The 17,660-nt window shown below is 37.0% G+C and overlaps 1 protein-coding gene across 3 annotated transcripts in view; it reads right to left on the bottom strand.

Moving 5' to 3' along the window:
• NRDC (nardilysin convertase) overlaps positions 1-17,660 on the bottom strand; it is an 89,254-nt gene that overhangs the window by 63,108 nt on the left and 8,486 nt on the right. The gene's annotated exons all lie outside the window — the stretch shown is intronic.

Below are 17,660 nucleotides of genomic sequence, written 5' to 3'. Positions count from 1 at the left end.
TACAAATAACAAATGCTGGAGAGGGTGTGGAGAAAAGGGAACCATCTTACACTGTTGGTGGGAATGTAAATTGGTACAACCACTACAGAAAACAGTATGGAGGTACCTCAGAAAAATAAATATAAAACAACCATATGATCCAACAATCCCACTCCTGGGCATATAGCCTGACAAAACTTCTATTAAAAAAGTTAAAGGAGCTCCCATCATGGCTCAGTGGTTAACGAATCCAACTAGGAACCATGAGGATGCAGGTTCGATCCTGGGCCTTACTCAGGGAGTTAAGGATCTGGTGTTGCTTAAGCTGTGGTGTAAGTCACAGATGAGGCTTGGATCCTGCGTTGCTGTATCTGTGGCGTAGGCCAGCAGCTGTAGCTCCAATTCAACCTCTAGCCTGGGAACCTCCATATGCCGCAGGAGCGGCCCTAAAAGCAAAAAAAAAAACAAAAAAAGAGAGAGAAAGAAAGACAAATACAGTATGATATCACTTATATCTGGAATCTAATATATGGCACAAATGAACCTATCTACAGAAAAGAAACAGACTCATGGACATGGAGAACAAACTTGTGGTTGTCAAGGGGGACAGGGAGGGAGTGGGATGGACTGGGAGCTTGGGATTAGTGATGCAAACTACTGCATTTGGAGTGGATAAGCAACAAAGTCCTGCTGTATAGCACAGGGAACTATATCCAATCACTTACGATGGAACATGATAGAAGATAATATGAGAAAAAGAATGTATATATATATGTATAAATGGGTCAGTTTGCTATACAGCAGAAATTGACAGAACATTGCAAAAAACTGTAATAAAATATTTTAAATAAAATAAAGAAATAAGGCTTTAAAGAGGTGATTAAGTTAAAACGAAGCCATTAGGGTGGATCTAATCTGACTGATGTCCTGATAAGAGGAAGAAATTTTGACACAGACACTGGACATGTGCACACACAGATCAAAGACCAGGTAAGGACAAAGCAGAAAGGTAGCCATCTGAAAGCCAAAGGGAAAAGTCTCAGAGGAAACCAAACTAACAGCTTGATCTTGGACTTCTAACCTCCAGAACTATAAGAAAATAAATTTCTGTTGTTTAAGCAACTCTGGTATTCTGTTATGACAGCCCTAACAAACTAACACATGGCCATTTTCCTTCTCAAAAACCATCAGTGGCTTCCTATTATGCTTGGAATAAACTGCAAAATCCCTACCAGGGTCTAGAAGGTTCCATCTAATCTGGCATCCCACTACATCTCCAAACTTCTTTCCTACCACTCTTCCCTCATTGTCTTTGCTCTGATTAAGACTTTACTGTTTTTTCTTGAGCATCTGCCTCTTCAAGTCTTTGCTAAAATGTCCCTTTTTCCAAAAAACGTCTTCTCTGACACACTCACTAAAACAGCACACTAGTCAATCTCTATCCTCTTTTATCCTGTTTTAACTTTTTTCACACCTTTATCATCATTTGTTCTGTTTTGTTTTTATTTTCCCACTGTACAGCAAGGGGATCAAGTTACCCTTACATTTTTGGTTTTTTCTTTTTTTAATTTTTTTGTCTCCACCTTTAGAATGTTAGCTCTGAGGGTAGAACTTTTCTTTTTCTTTATGGCTATATTTCCAGCAACTAAGACCCTGCCCGGCACTTAGGAAACATTCAGAAGAAACATTTGTTGAATAAACAAAAGAATGTTAATGCCTAAAAGCGGCCTGATACATGATAGGTACTTTACATCTGCTAAATCAAATAAAATATCAAGTAGTTTTTATAAAAATAAAATTATGTGTACATACACACACATTAAATGTACATAAAGGTATAGCAAAAGAATTAAAAGGATACAAACCAACTATAACAGTAACATATATATCTGCAGAGAATAAAAGTAGAGTAAGATACAGGAAGAACTTTCATGCTTTACTCTATAATTTCTACATATTTTTCAATATTCTGTAGTAAAAATATAATCATTTATTATTTGTATAATATAATTTAATGAAAAGCCAAAACCCACTCCTTAACAAGTTAGGAACATATACACAAAAAAACTCTTAGTTTCATAGAGAGTTAAATTCTATAAATCAACATCAAATCCACTTAAAGACATAGATAAAACATTCTTTATCATCACTTCTATTCCATACTGTATTAGAAGTCCTAGTCAATGAAAATAGATCCACAATATAAATAAGTAAAAAGTAATTACACGGCATAGATACTGAAAGCTAAAACAATTCACTGCCAAAATATATGATTATCTAAAGAATGCAAGAGAATTTTAAAAAAACCATTTGTATAGTACTAATTAGTAACATTACTATAGTTCAGCAAGGCATCTAAAATCAAGAACCATGAACAAACATCATAAATTTCCTATACACCTAAGGCAACCAATTAAAATGAGATTTAAATAAGATCTTTTTCACAAAAGCAACAGAAATTATATATACCTAATAATAACTCATATTTTAAGTGTATTAACTTTTATGTCTTAACCCACTTAATCTTCCTAATAACCCTAATGAGTTATTATTTCCATTTTATGGATGTAGAAACTAAAGCACAAAAAAAGGGCTTTTATTTGCCCAAGCTTAGTAGGGACTGAATCCAAATAGCCTGGCACCAGAAGCCACTTTTTTCATTACTATTCAACACATCCAACATAAGAAAAACTAAAATACTTTACAGAAGAAAATAACAGAACTGATTAGGCATACCATGCTTGTTGGATAGGAACATCTAAAATTCTCCCCCCAAATTAATCTATAAATTCAGGGCATGATTGATTGATTGATTTTTTTTTTTTTTTTTTTTTTTAGGGCCGCAGGTGCAGCACAAGGAAGTTCTTAGGCTAGGGGTCGAATTAGAGCTGCAGCTGCCAGTCACAGCAATGCCAGATCCGAGCTGCATCTGGGACCTACACCACAGCTCACAGCAACACTGGACCCTTAACCCCTGAGCGAGGCCAGGAATCAAATATGCATCCTCATGGATAGTAGTCGGGTTATTTACTGCTGAGCCACAACAGGAACTCCAAGGCCATCCCAATTTTAAAATCCCAAAAAGTGTGTGTGTGTGTGTGTGTGTGTGTGTGTGTTAACTTGGCAAACTAATCCTAAAATTCATGTGGACAAAAATGCCAAGACATTCGAAAAAGGAAAAATATGAAGAACTACCATAACAATTATAAAAATATAGTATTTAAAAGCAATTAAAATTAAAGAACATACTGGAACAGGACCACCCACAGATAAAGAAAACAAGTTCTAGAAACAAAGAAATGTTTGTAACTTTATTGAAGTACTACTTATTATGATTCAATAAATGATGTTAACACAATAGGTAATTCATTTAGGGAGAAAAAATAGCCATCTCTACCTTATATCCAACACATAAATCCCACATAGTTTACAAAGCTAAAAGGAAAAATGTTTTATAAGTCTAAGAAAATATTGTTATGATACTGGGATGAAGAAAACTTGTGCTAAACAAGATACAAAATCCAAAAGTCATAAAGGAAAAATAAAAATAGAAAGATTTCACTATATTCTAATTTAAAGCTTTTCTAAAACAAAATACCATAAACTAAATCAAACAGCAAATTGCATACTAAGAGAAAAAATATACAAAAAAGAGTTCCTTCAAATCAGTAACAAAATACAAAAACTAATAAAAATGGGTTTAAAATATATATACAAGAAGAAATACAAGATATCCAATAAATGAAATGACGCTAAACCTCACCAGAAGAGTTCCCATTGTGGCACAATGGCACATCAGGATGCAGAACATCTCTGCAGCACCAGAACACATGTTCAATCACCGGCCCAGCACAATGGGTTAAGGATCTGGCATTGCAATCGCAGCATGGGTCACAACTGTGGCTCAGATCTGATCCCCGGCCCGGGAAACCCCATATGCCACAGGGCAGCCAAAAAATAAATTAATAAAATAAACCTCATCAGAAATCAAAGGTGGTCGAATTAAAACAAAATATTTTTTTCATCCAGCAAATTAGCTAAATTAAGTTAATAAACAGTATTGCTATCTAATACTGACAAGGGGACAGGGCATTCTTAAAGGCTTGCTTATGAATTTCAATGGGTATCTTTGTAGGAAAATAGGGCCATAAATATTTTCTTAAAAATATAAACTCTGCATATCCTTTAACCCAGTAATTTCGTTTTCAAATATCTTATAGAAACATTCACGTACATGCACAACGATGTCAACAATGTTCACTGCAGTAACATTTGCCATAGACAAACACTGGAAATCATCCAAAAGTCCACAGATACAAAAATATGCAAATTACCTCACTGCCATATGATAGTACGCTATACAGCCCTCAAGACCTCAATTTCATATATAGAGAGAAAATAATTAGTGACTTAGGTTCTAGTCTTAAATTGCTATTTCTAGATCTAAATAGATAGTGCTAAATCATTATAGGTCAAAAAAGGGCATTGAGAACTTTGTCTAGATACTCATGTTGCAACAGAAGAAAGGGTGGGGGAAAAATGTAATTGTAATGTATACATGTAAGGATAACCTGACCCCCTTGCTGTACAGTGGGAAAATAAAAAAAATTATAAAAAAAAAAAAGGGGGTATGTGGGAGAGGGCTAACTTTGTAATTATATAACTTGTCAAACCATGTGGTCTCATTTGTAGGTGTGTGTGCAAATGAGTGTGTGTGTACAAATTTTTGGAGGGGTAGGGTTCTTCTAAGATGTCTAAGAAAACCTCTCTCCCTCTAACTTATTCAACTTGTCCACCTTTATTTGGTTTATTCTCCCACTGCTCCTGTACTGACTATAAAGACTGAAGTAGATTTTTCAAACCAAGTCCAAGAATCAAGACTATGTATTATTTTCTTTTTAATAAAGTATCCCCCCACTCAGTTTTATTTGTTCCTTCATAAAATGAACCAACCTTTTGTGAAGCCACTTTCAGTCACTAAAATTATCACAGTTAAGCTCATCTATATAAATCCAAGAATACTTGAAACCACCTGGTGGGGTCAGGGGAGGGGTAGTGACAAGTTACATAATTACAAAGTACCCTCTTTTAACCTAAAAAGATTCAGAACTGTCTGTCTAGACCTGGAATTAACAGCTTCTGAAACTCAGTCATTAGTTACTTGATAGCATATTTGGAACTTTAGACATCCTTCCAGTTTAAAGCTACAGACCTGGTTTAAGAAGTCCATAAAAGCAATAATATTGTTATACCTACCAAAACATTAAAAATCAAATCCCTATTTAGCTTTGCCTATAATTCTAGGCCAGTTTTACCTCTCAAGTTAAAATAGCCCAGAGAGTAATAAAGCTGATATGGCTTGCCTGGGTCAGCTAAAGCCTTTTCACTCAAGCTACATTAGTTTAAAGTTAACCACACAATTGTTTTGGGAGTTCCCACCATGGCTCAGCAGAAACAAATCTGCCTAGTATCCATGAGGATGCAGGTTCAATCCCTGGCTGCTCTCAGCAGGTTAAGGAACGGGTGCTGCTATGAGCTGTGGTGCAGGCCAGCAGCTACAGCTCCAATTCAAGCCCTAGCCTGGTAACCTCCATGTGCCATGGGTGTGGCCCTAAAAAAACAAACAAAAAAAAGACAATAAATAAATAAACAAAGATAACCATACAATTGTTTACAAAAAGAGGAAAAAGAAACAAAAACTTATTGCATGGTACAATATATCATAGTTCTTGCAAATAACCAAGCTCAAAAAATACATATGCTTCTCTGCTTATTAAAATATAATAGCGAACTACCCAAATTAGGGCCCACCAGAAGGACTTTTTGTTCCCCAAATGGCAGTCCTTCTCCATTTCTCAAGGTTCCTCTCATCTATGGATTAGTTTTTAGGTTATTAGGTATGACTGAGCATTTTAATAATGGCCCCCACTGTGACCTGGTCAATTTTCCCAACAAGAGTTGGAGTCTACTTCTCCCCACTGCCTGAATTTGGGCTAGCTTTGTAAACTCTGCCCTATAATTTCTGATGAAATTGATGTGTGAAGTCTTAGAGCCTAGGCCTCAAGATGCCCTGCAGTTTCTGCCTTCACTGTCTTGGGACTCAGCTGCTACATCAGGAGGTTTAAGCTAGACCATAAATGAGGACAGGTTATGCACAGAGAGAAAGCCCACCTTCAACCTGTCCCTACCAAGGCCCTAGACATGTGATTGAAGCCATCTTGGACCCCCTAGCTCCCACCAACCATGATATGAATACAGCCACACAAGTGAACTCAGGTAAGAGAAACAAAAAAATTGCATAGCCATCTCATAGAATTGTAAAAAATAATAAATCAGTGTTGCTTTGAGCCACTCAAATTTGAGGTGGACTGTTACACAGTAATGCTAATACACTGAAAGGATCAAATGATTAAGTCCATTTCTGCGTATATATTTGAGTTTAAAGCAGGGACTCAAACAGGATTGGTAAACCAACGTTCATAGCAAGCATTATTCACAACAGAGAAAAGGTAATAAAACAACTCAAATGTCTAGCAACAGATGAATGGATAAACAAAATATGGTATATACATATAAGGGAATATTATTCAGTTTTAAAAAGGTAGGAAATCCTGGAGTTCCCATTGTGGCTTAGTGGGTCAAGAAATCCAACTAGTATCCATGAAGACACAGGTTTGATCCCTGGCCTCACTCAGTGGGTTAAGGATCTGGCATTGCCATGAGCTGTGGTATAGGCTGGCAGCTACAGCTCTGATTCAACCCCTAGCCTGGGAACTTCCATGTGCCACAGGTTCGGCCCTAAAAAGCACAAAAAAAAAAAAAAAAAGGGAAGGATATCCTAACACATGCCATATAATACGATGAATGTTAAAAATATTATGCTAAATGAAATAAAGATATAAAAGGATAAATATTGTATGACTCCACTTATATGAAGTACCTAGAGTTGTCAAATTCACAAATGGACAGTAGAATGGAAGTGCCAGGGACTGGAGGTAGGAGGGAATGGGGAGTTATTATTTCATGAGTGCAAAGTTTCAATTTTAGAAGATGAAAACATGTTCTGGAAATGGATGGTAGTGATGGTTGCACAACAATATGAATGTACTTAATGCCACCGAACAGAACACTTAAAAATGATTATTAAAGTGGTAAATTCTGTTGTGCACAGTTTACAATTTTCTCTCTCTTCCTCCTCTTCACAAAAGAAGTGACTTATCGGAGGTAGATAAAGAGGCTAAGAGTGTTGCCTAAGTAAATTCCCTCCACACTGAACCAGTGTTCCCATATTATAAAGTAATTTCAAAAGAAAACAGAGGGGAAAAATTTTCAAGAAAAATTTCCTAGGACTAAAGAACATACATTCTAAATTGATTAAGGAATGAAGATATGAGAAAAGAGTCAAACTGATGGATTAATTGATGTGTTAGAGGAGTTTTAAAGCTTGGGCAGAGAACTAAGGTAGAATACATGTTAAATCACAAAGAGAACTAAACAAAAATAATAAGAAGACATCTTAGATATGATACACAAGCAACTACAAAAATAAACTGGACATCATCAAAATTTAAAACTTTTGTGCACAAAGGATACCATCAAGAGAAAATCTTTGCAAATCATTTATCTAAGAAGACCTATATCTAGAATATCCTTAATTAAAAAATTTAAAGATGGACAAAGGATCTAAACAGACACTTGTCCAAAGAAGAAACACATAGTATAAGAAAATGACATATAACCAACAAGAAAATGAAAAGATGTTCAACATCATCAGCCATCAGGGAAATGCAAATGACAACGAGATACCACTTTATATTCTCTAGGATGGTTACAATCAAAAAGATAGATAATAACAAGTGTTGATCAGGATGTAGAGAAAGTGGAACTCTCACACAATGCTGGAAGGAAAGTAAAATGGAATGGTCACTTTTTTTTTTTTTTGTCTTTTTAGGGCCGCATCCTCAGCATATAGAGGTTCCCAGGCTAGCTGTAGCCGCTGGTCTATGCCACAGTCACAGTAACACGGGATCCCAGCCATGTCTGCTACAGCTCACAGCAGCGCCGGATCCTTAACCCACTGAGCGAGGCGAGGGATTGAACCCACAACATCTTGGTTACTAGTTGGGTTTGTTAACCACTGAGCCACAATGGGAACTCCGGAACAGTCACTTTTGAAAACAGTTTGAAAGATCCTCAATGGTTAAACGGTTTCCATACGATCCAGCAATTCTATTCCTATTTATTACGTACTCAAAATAAATGAAAACATATGTCCACAAAACTTACACATAAATGTTCATAGCAGCATTATTCAGAATGGCCAAAAAGCATCCATCAACCATTGAATGGATAAGTAAAATATATCCATACAATGGATCAGTCAGTAATAAAAGAAATGAAGTCTGAGACATGAAGTACTACAATATGGATGAGCCTTGAGAACATTATGCTAAGTGAAAGAAACCAATCACAAAAGATGACATATGATTCCACCTATATAAAATGTCCAGAAGAGACAAGAAAGGATCCAGAGAGACAGACAGCGGACTAGAGAGACAGAAAATAGATTAGCATTTGCCTAGGGCTTGTGGGGATTAGGACACTGGGGAGGCTGATGTAACAGGTGTGGGGTTTCTTTTTGAGGTAATTAAAGTGTTCTGAAATTATGGTAATGAATGTACAACTCTGTAAATACACTAAAAGCTCCTGAGTTGCATGTTTAAATGAGTGAATTGTATGGTATGTGAATTATATCTCAGTAAAGCTGTTTTTAAAAATCAAGGCAATTTTTAATGCTAGAGAAAAGAAAGTTGTTCAAAAAAGAAAACGTAATCACAGTAGACTACATGTCTCAGTATGAACACTATTTTGATGTTATAAATACTGATTATTGGTTTATCCAAAAAATCAGGATGTATTTTAGAAACAAAGAGAGGAAGTAGGATGTTACATCTAAATTTCATTATCAAAAAAAGAGCTATTAATGAAAAATTAATAACGAAATTGCTGGAATTCCCATCGTGGCTCAGTGGTTAACGAATCTAACTAGGAACCATGAGGTTGTGGCTTCAATCCCCGGCCTTGCTGAGTGGGTTAAGGATCCAGCGTTGCCTTGAGCTGTGGTGTAGGTCACAGACATGGCTCGGATCCCAAGTTGCTGTGGCTCTGGTGCAGGTCAGCAGCTACAGCTCTGATCAGACCCCTAGCCTGGGAACCTCCATATGCCACAGGAGCGGCCCTAGAAATGGCAAAAAGACAAAAAAAAAAAAAGAAAGAAAGAAACTGATGATTTTAGCAACATAATAAACCAGATTAATTTAAGATTTGTATTGGAGTTCCATTGTGGTACAGTGGAAATGAATCTGACTAGGAACCATGAAGTTAGAAGTTCGATCCCCAGCCTCACTCAGTGGGTTAAGGATCCGGCATTGCTATCAGCTGTGGTGCAGGCAGATAAGGCTCGGATCTGGTGTTGCTTTGGCTGTGGCACAGGCCAGCAGCTGTAGCTCCAATTAGACCCATAAGTTGGGAACCTCCATGTGCCACAGGTGCAGCCCCAAAAAAAACAAAACAAAACAAAAAAATTAAGACTTGTATCAAGTAAAATAAATAAATGGAAGCAGCAAGAAATCGAATTTTTTAGTCCACAGACATGGAGATTTTTTTGACAAACCCTCTCTGCAAACAAAATATGAAATTTTAGGCCATGATATGCTAAAATAAGAAATTAACAAAATGAAATATAATAAAAAGATTCCTGAGAAAATATCCATTCATATATGAAAATTTAATATATGACAGAGTTGGCAATACAGGAAAAAAGATATACCAGGAATTAGCAAACTATGGCTTATAGCCTTCAAACCAAGAACAGCTTTTACTTTTTTAAATGGTTGAAAAAACTCAATAAAAGATCAATATTTAATGATACATGAAATTATCTGAAATTCAAAAGTTTTATTGGAACACAGTGCACTGTTCACTTACTTATTGTCTATGGCTGCTTTTGAGTTGCAATGGCAGAGTGAAATAGTTGTGAGAGAGCATAAGCAGCATTTTCACTGCTTTGCACTGCTGGTCCACACCCTAAAAATTGTAGCAATGCATTTATAACCCAACAGCATTTCAAGAGTCATGTTATCACTGTGCTGCAACTTTTTCTTTGAAACTGCAGCACATGTTTATCATGTCCAAATAAGCAAAGGAGAAAGTGGAATTTAAATATCACACTTTTAATGTGGATTTTGTTATTAAATTCCTATCTTCAGTAGTGTCATTTGTTCTTGCAGACTTTACAGTCACTAGTTTTATGAGTTTTTGTCAAAAATAGAAGCTGAATATTTTTAATTTCTCTTACTCTAGAGCAAGGAGTTTGATGGCTTAGCAATAGGAACATTTTATTGCAATATTCTGACCACGGAGTAAAGACGGAATCTTCTGGAGCTCCCACTGTGGCGCAACAGGATCTGCAGCATCTTGGGAACACTGGGATGCAGGTTCGATTCCCAGCCCAGCACAGTGGATTATGGATCTGGCATTGCAGCAGCTGTGGCTTGTTTCCCGGCTGTGGCTGGGATCTGATCCCTGGCCTGGGAGCTCTATGTGCTGCAGGGTGGCCAAAAAAAGGAGAAAAGACTGAATCTTCTGAAGAATAGCCTTCAACCACTATCAAATACCAAATACCTTTGGAAATTAGCTTTTGCTACAGTCTTCATGTTTCTTAATAAAGTCAACCCAAAATTACCAAACAGTTCTTATATGCAAAACTTATAGTAAAGTCATTTCAACAACAACTAATGCTATCTGAATTACAAGCAATGGCAAGCTGCTTTATACATTTCCTGAGCTGTCAAAAGTTAAAATAAGAAGCCCTATCTCCATTCTCACACAAATTTGCAACAGATATGTTTTCCAAGCAAACTACAGCTCCAGTGGTATTGCTTCTCAGCCTTTCAGTGAAGATCAAGTGTACAGTTCCCCTAGTGTTTTAAAGATATTGGTGCAAGCACAAATTCCACCTGATGCCCAATCAAAGTTGATTAATCTACAATGTAATGACATTCCAAATGGTAAAAATATCAGAGAAGAAACTAAAAGAATTCCATAACGCCTTCAAAACAATGAAAAAGCTCAAATAAAATCAAATGCTCACAGACCAATATCAGTATTTGGCAGTACCAAAAATGTGGAAAACATATTTTCAAAAATGAAATATGTAAAATCTCATTACAAATCAGTATTAGTAGATGACACATTTGCAATCAACTTTAATACCAAGGAACATTAACTTTGAACCTCCCCAAAAGCAAAAATGTTATCCCCTGCAAAAAAGAATTCCACTCAGGATTAAGACGGCAGAATAGAAGGACTGGAGCTCAACTTCTCTCCTAAAAACAACAAAATTCACAACTAAAGACTGAGCAATCTCCACCCAAATGGACAAGAAACCTTAAAAAAAGATAACCTACTCCAGAAGAAAAAGAGGAGGCCACATCAAGAGGTAGAAGAGGCGATTTCGTGATATAAACAACCCCATACCTACCGAGTGGGAAGCTCCACAGACTGAAAACTAACTGGTTCACAGAGAGAGACTCCCCTACAGGAGTGAGAGTTTTGAGCCCCACATCAAACCCTCACTTGCGGGGATCTGGCACTGGGAGAAAGAGCCCTGGAACATCTGGCATTGAAGGCCAGTGGGGCTTGTGCACAGGAGCTCCAGGGGACTGGGGGAAATGGAGACCCCCTTCTTAAAAGGCGCAAACGGATTTTCACGTACACTGGGTCCCAGGGCAGAGTGAGGTCTCCTTCGGAATCTGGGTCAAACCTGACTGCAGTTCTTGGAGGACATCCGGGGAAAACAGGGGTGAATGTGGCTTGCTGTGAGGGAAGGACATTGAAGGCAAAGCTCTTGGGAATATTCAGCAGCTGCCTTTCTCTGGAGGTGGCCACTTTGGGAAAATCTGGCCCCACCCGTCAGTCAGCACTGAGAAGCCCCAGGGCAAACAACAATCCAGGTGGGATCACAGCCCCGCCCCTCAGTAAACAGGCTGCCTAAAGACCCCTCAGGCACACAGCTGCCTCTAAACCCAGCCAGAGACTAAGCCCCACCCACCAGAGGGATTAGAATCTGCTCCACCTACCAGGGGGCAGGCATCAGCCCCTCCCATCAGGAAGCCTACAGCAAGCACCCCCAAACCGACTTCAGCCACAAGGGGGGCAGACACCAGAAGGAAGGGAGGCTACAACTCTATTATCTGTAAAAAGGTCACCACACCAAAAACCTATAAAAATGAAAAGACAAAGAACTATAACTCAGATGAGGGAGAAAGGAAAAACCCCAGAAAATCAGCTAAGCAAGGAGGAGATTCTCAGCCTCCAGGAAAAAGACTTTAGATTCTTGATGCTGAAGATGATGCAAGACATTGGAAATAAACTGGAGGCAAAGATGGATAACTTACAGGAAACACTGACCAAAGAGATACAAGATATAAAATTTAAACAAGAAGTGATGCAAAATATAGCAACAAATAAAAAATTCACTAGAAGCAGCTAATAGCAGAATACAGGAGGCAGAAGAACGAATAAGCGAGGTGGAGGACAGATTAGTGGAAATTACGGATGCGGAACAGAAAAGAGAAAAAAGATTGAAAACAAATGAAGAGAGTCTCAGAGATCTCTGGGACAATGACACCAACATCCGTATTATAGGGGTGCCAGAAGGAGAAGAGAGAAAGGAACAGAAAAAATATTCCAAGCGATAATAGCCGAACACTTCCCTAACATGGGAAAGGAACCACTCACTCAAATCCAGGAAGCACAACCAGTACCATATAAAATAAACCCAAGGAGGAATACACCAAGACACATATTAATCAAACTGACCAAAATTAAAGATAAAGAGAAAATCTTGAAAGCAGCTAGGGAAAAGAAACAAATAACATACAAGGGAACCCCAATAAGGTTATCAGCAGATTTTTCAGCAGAAACTCTGCAGGCCAGAAGGGAGTGGCATGATATACTTAATGTGATGAAAGGAAAAAACCTCCAAGATTACTTTACCCAGCAAGGCTCTCATTCAGATTTGAAGGAGAAATCAAAACCTTCACAGATAAGCAAAAGTTGAGAGAATTCAGCAACACTAAACCAGCCTTACAACAAATACTAAAGGAATTTCTCTAGGCAGAAAAGAAAAGACAGCAACAGGAAACAAAAATTCCACACATGCCAAGGCTCACCAGTAAAGGTATATATAAAGATATGAAATCATCCATGCACAATTATACCACCAAAATCAGAAATCATGAGAAGAGGTGGGTGCAAATGCAGGACACTGGAGATGTACTTGCAATTAAGAGAACAACTTAAAACAATCTCATATACATATAGACTCTTACATCAAAACTTCAGAATAACTGCAAACCAAAAATCTACAATTGATACACAAACAAGGAATCTCTGGAGAACAAATATATCTCATAGTAAATAAGTGCATAATCCACCATGAAGAGGGTCATTCGACATCATTCTTGGAATGCTGAAGTCTTCTTAGATCTGATTCTGATTTCCTGTCCATCAAAGAATTTATCATAAGTATAATTAAATAATGAAACTGTACAATTAAATAATACAGTTCTACAACTGTATTATTAATAACCATTTCTCTCCATGGTACAATGTAAGGTCTATAATGTCTTGTTTATCACATCACCTAGAATGGTGTAATGCCTATATTGAAGAATCAATAAGATTTAACAAACTGTGAGGACATATTTATATAGCTACACTGTTTTTTAACCAATTTGTGCATTTTATATTTTACTTATTTTCAGAGGGTGTATTACTTTTGTTATTCTTACCAGTTAAGTTATTCTTTTTATTATGCTATATAAAATATTTAATGGTATATAAGGCTTTCTTCTTTACAAATTTTAGTTGCATAATATAACAATTTTAATATAATGCTAATTGTTAAAGAAAAATTAAAATGTAATAGATAATACTAAATAGTAAGGATGAAAGCCATACAAAATGAAATAAAGCATAGAATAAATTTCCTATTTGTCTCAGCATATTTTCCATTCCAGTTCTCCAGAGGGAGTCACTTAATCTGTTTCTTAAGATCCATGATATAACAATCTGTGTGAATGTAACTGTGTTTAAATGTATTTTATTCTGTAAAAAAAATAAAAATTTCAAAAAATGAAAAAAAAAAATTCCACTCTTCTCACCAGTAAATGTGTATTACTAAAGTACTACTGTTATATTTTGAACATAATAAAAAATTACATTGCAAATTTGCAGAAATTTGTTTTCTTGTTATATGAGTACCTACATGATATCCTTAATTTTGCCTCTTGACAGGCAAAGACTAAAATATTTATTATCTAGCCCTTACAGAAAATTTGGTGACCTCTGGGATACAGACTTTTCAAAAGATGTACTTGGGCTACTAGCTGTCTTTTTTTTTTTTTTTTTTCTTTTCTTTAATTTTGGCCGTGCCTGCAGCATGCAAAAGTTCCCAAGCCAGGGATCAAACCTCTGCCACAGCAGTGACCCAAGCCACAGCAGTGACAAGGCAGGATCCTTAACCCACTAAGCCTCCAGGGAACTTCTGTAGCTGTCCTTTTTTTTTTTTTTTTTTGTCTTTTTGCTATTTCTTGGGCCGCTCCTGCGGCATATGGAGGTTCCCAGGCTAGGGGTCGAATTGGAGCTGTAGCCACCGGCCTACGCCAGAGCCACAGCAATGCGGGATCTGAGCCGTGTCTGCAACCTACACCACAGCTCAAGGCAACGCCAGATCGTTAACCCACTGAGCAAGGGCAGGGACCGAACCCGAAACCTCATGGTTCCTAGTTGGATTTGTTAACCACTGCGCCACGACGGGAACTCCCATATTTTTTAAAAATAGTAATAAAATAAAAGCACAAACCATAAATACAAAGGTAAATAAATATGATTAAATTTTAAGACTTTATAACCAAAGGTTAATGATAAGCTATAAACTATACAGACTTAGGTAATCAACAATGGATTAGCATTTAAAATACATAAAGAATTCTCACAAGTCAATTTAAAAGAGGAAAAAAAGGAGTTCCCATTGTGGCTAAGCAGTAGTGAACCGGACTAGCATCCATGAGGATGCTGGTTCAATCCCTTCCCTCACTCAGTGGTTAACGATCCAGCATTGCCATAAGCTGTGGTGTAGGTCACAGATGCAGCTCAGATCCCACATTGCTGTGGCTACAGCTCCAATTTGATCCTTAGCCTAGGAACCTCCAAATGCCACAGGTATGGCCCTGAAAAGCAAAAAAAAAAAAACCCTAATAGAGAAACGGGTGGTTCATAAAAGGAGAAATCCAAATGGCCAGGAAACATGAAATAATGCTCGATTTTATTATTAATAACAGAAAATGCAAATAAAAAATTTTAAGACGGAAATATTTCCCAAAGATCTAATTCTCAGTAACTTTTTAAAAACCCAATATCAAGAATCAGCAGTGTATAGTAGTGGGAACTCTGAAATGAACATAAAATAGTACAATCAATTGGAGTACTTTAAGCTTTTAAATTAGTCATTTCACTCATAGGTATATAGATAAACTCTCAAAAATGTACACAGGGTGTCATGTATAAAAATGTTCAATGGGAGTTCCCGTCGTGGCGCAGTGGTTAACAAATCCGACTAGGAACCATGAGGTTGCGGGTTCAGTCCCTGCCCTTGCTCAGTGGGTTAACGATTCGGCGTTACCTTTAGCTGTGGTGTAGGTTGCAGACACGGCTCAGATCCCGCATTGCTGTGGCTCTGGCGTAGGCCGGTGGCTACAGCTCCGATTCAACCCCTAGCCTGGGAACCTCCATATGCCGCGGGAGCGGCCCAAGAAATGGCAACAACAACAACAACAACAAAAAAAAAGACAAAAAAAATGTTCAATGAAGCACTGGAAACAACTTAAGTGTACAATAATCAGAGAAAAGATAAATTGGCATAATCAGAAAACAAAATACAACAGAAAGTGGGGAACTGTCTAAATGACCGGTAACAGGAAAACAGACAAATGATCTAGACACACAAGATATTAAACAACATTTAACACAAACAACTAGTATTATACTTATTAGTAAGAACAAATCTCAAAAGCAATGTTAAATGAAAAAAAAGTTATGAGACATCCAATGTGATATAATTTCTATGTCTTAAAAGATGTGATAGCAATAATGTGTACTATTTATAGATACAAGTATATTTAATAAAAATATACATAAAAATTCATATATACCAAATTCAGATAATGGTTAACACCGGAAAAAGAGGGTAGGGAATGTGATAGGAAGGGGCAGTATCCAAAGAGCTTCAAGTATATCTATGTGGTTTTATTTCTTTAAAAAATATTTTTGATCTGAAATAAAAATAAATAAAATGATTTTAAAAGGAAATCTGAAAAATATATCCTTATACAAAAATCAGGCCAGAGGAGAAAAGGATGAAGGGATCAGAGATGGAAGCAAGACTATGAGAAAGGCATCATTCTAGGCACCTAAAGTGATGAACAAAACAAAGTCCTTGATCTCATGAACAAGTAAACATACAGTGTATCAAATGGCAAATAAGTGCTATGAAGAAAAATAAAACAGAGAAGAAAGAGCATAAAGGTAGGGAACCTGAGTAAAATTGTTATTTAATAGAGGTACTATTTAAAGCCACAAGACTGGATTAGGTAACACAGGGAGCAAAGGCAGACAGGGAAGAGAAGTCCGAGGACTGAGCCCAGGCACTCCAAAATTTAGAGGTCATGGAGATAAGGAGAAACCTTGCAAATGAAGCAGAAAGAGAACTAAGTACAGTGTTGACCTGGAAGCCAACTGAAAAAAAAAAACATTTTAAGAAGGAAAGAATGATCAACCATGTCATAAGATACTGAAAGGTCAAATAAGATAAGAACCTGTGAAGTGACCAATTGTAAAGGTTACTGGTGATCTTGAAAACAGCTATTTTGGCATAGCAGTAGTAGCAAAAGTCCACTATGAGTTCAAAAAAAAACGGGAGTAGATCAACTACAAATTTTAAATACAGACAACTCTTTAAACCAGCTTCACTATCAAGGAAATAGAGAAATATGAGTAGTTTGGAAGGGCACAGCTCCAAAGAAATTTGAGTAAGGAAATGTTTTTCCCTAGAAGATAGGAATAATTATAGCATATATGGATGCTCATGAGAATGACCCAGTAAAAGGGGGAAACTGATGATGCAGGGTGGAAGGGGAACAACTTCTGGAATAACTGGTGAATGGGATCAATAAAGAGAGGATGGCATCTAGTGTACAAGTGGAGAGATGGGTCTTAGGAGTATAGACAGTTGATTTGTTAATAACAGAAGAGAAAGCTCAAAGAAACAAAGTCCCTCTCCACAAAATTTCAGCTCATGGAGTGAAGAGACAAAACACAACTCATAAAAAATACGAAATAGCTTGGGAAAAAATTGCTACAAAGGCACACAAGAATGTAAATAACTCATATGTAGGAAGGGAAAATTGAAAGAAAAAAGTCAAAGGGTTCACAGAGGAGGTAATGCTTGACCAAAGAGTACTGCATGTGTCAAGACAAGCAGCACAAACAGTACAACAAAGGGTGAAGCTAGAAAGTTAAGAACTAAAAAATGGAGGGTCATGGACCTTATCTGTCAT

Source organism: Phacochoerus africanus, chromosome 8 (assembly GCF_016906955.1).
Source record: "Phacochoerus africanus isolate WHEZ1 chromosome 8, ROS_Pafr_v1, whole genome shotgun sequence".
In the NCBI taxonomy this organism is placed as follows: domain Eukaryota; kingdom Metazoa; phylum Chordata; class Mammalia; order Artiodactyla; family Suidae; genus Phacochoerus; species Phacochoerus africanus.
Note: the sequence above shows the minus strand (reverse complement) of the source record. Positions and strands in the feature narration are given on the sequence as shown.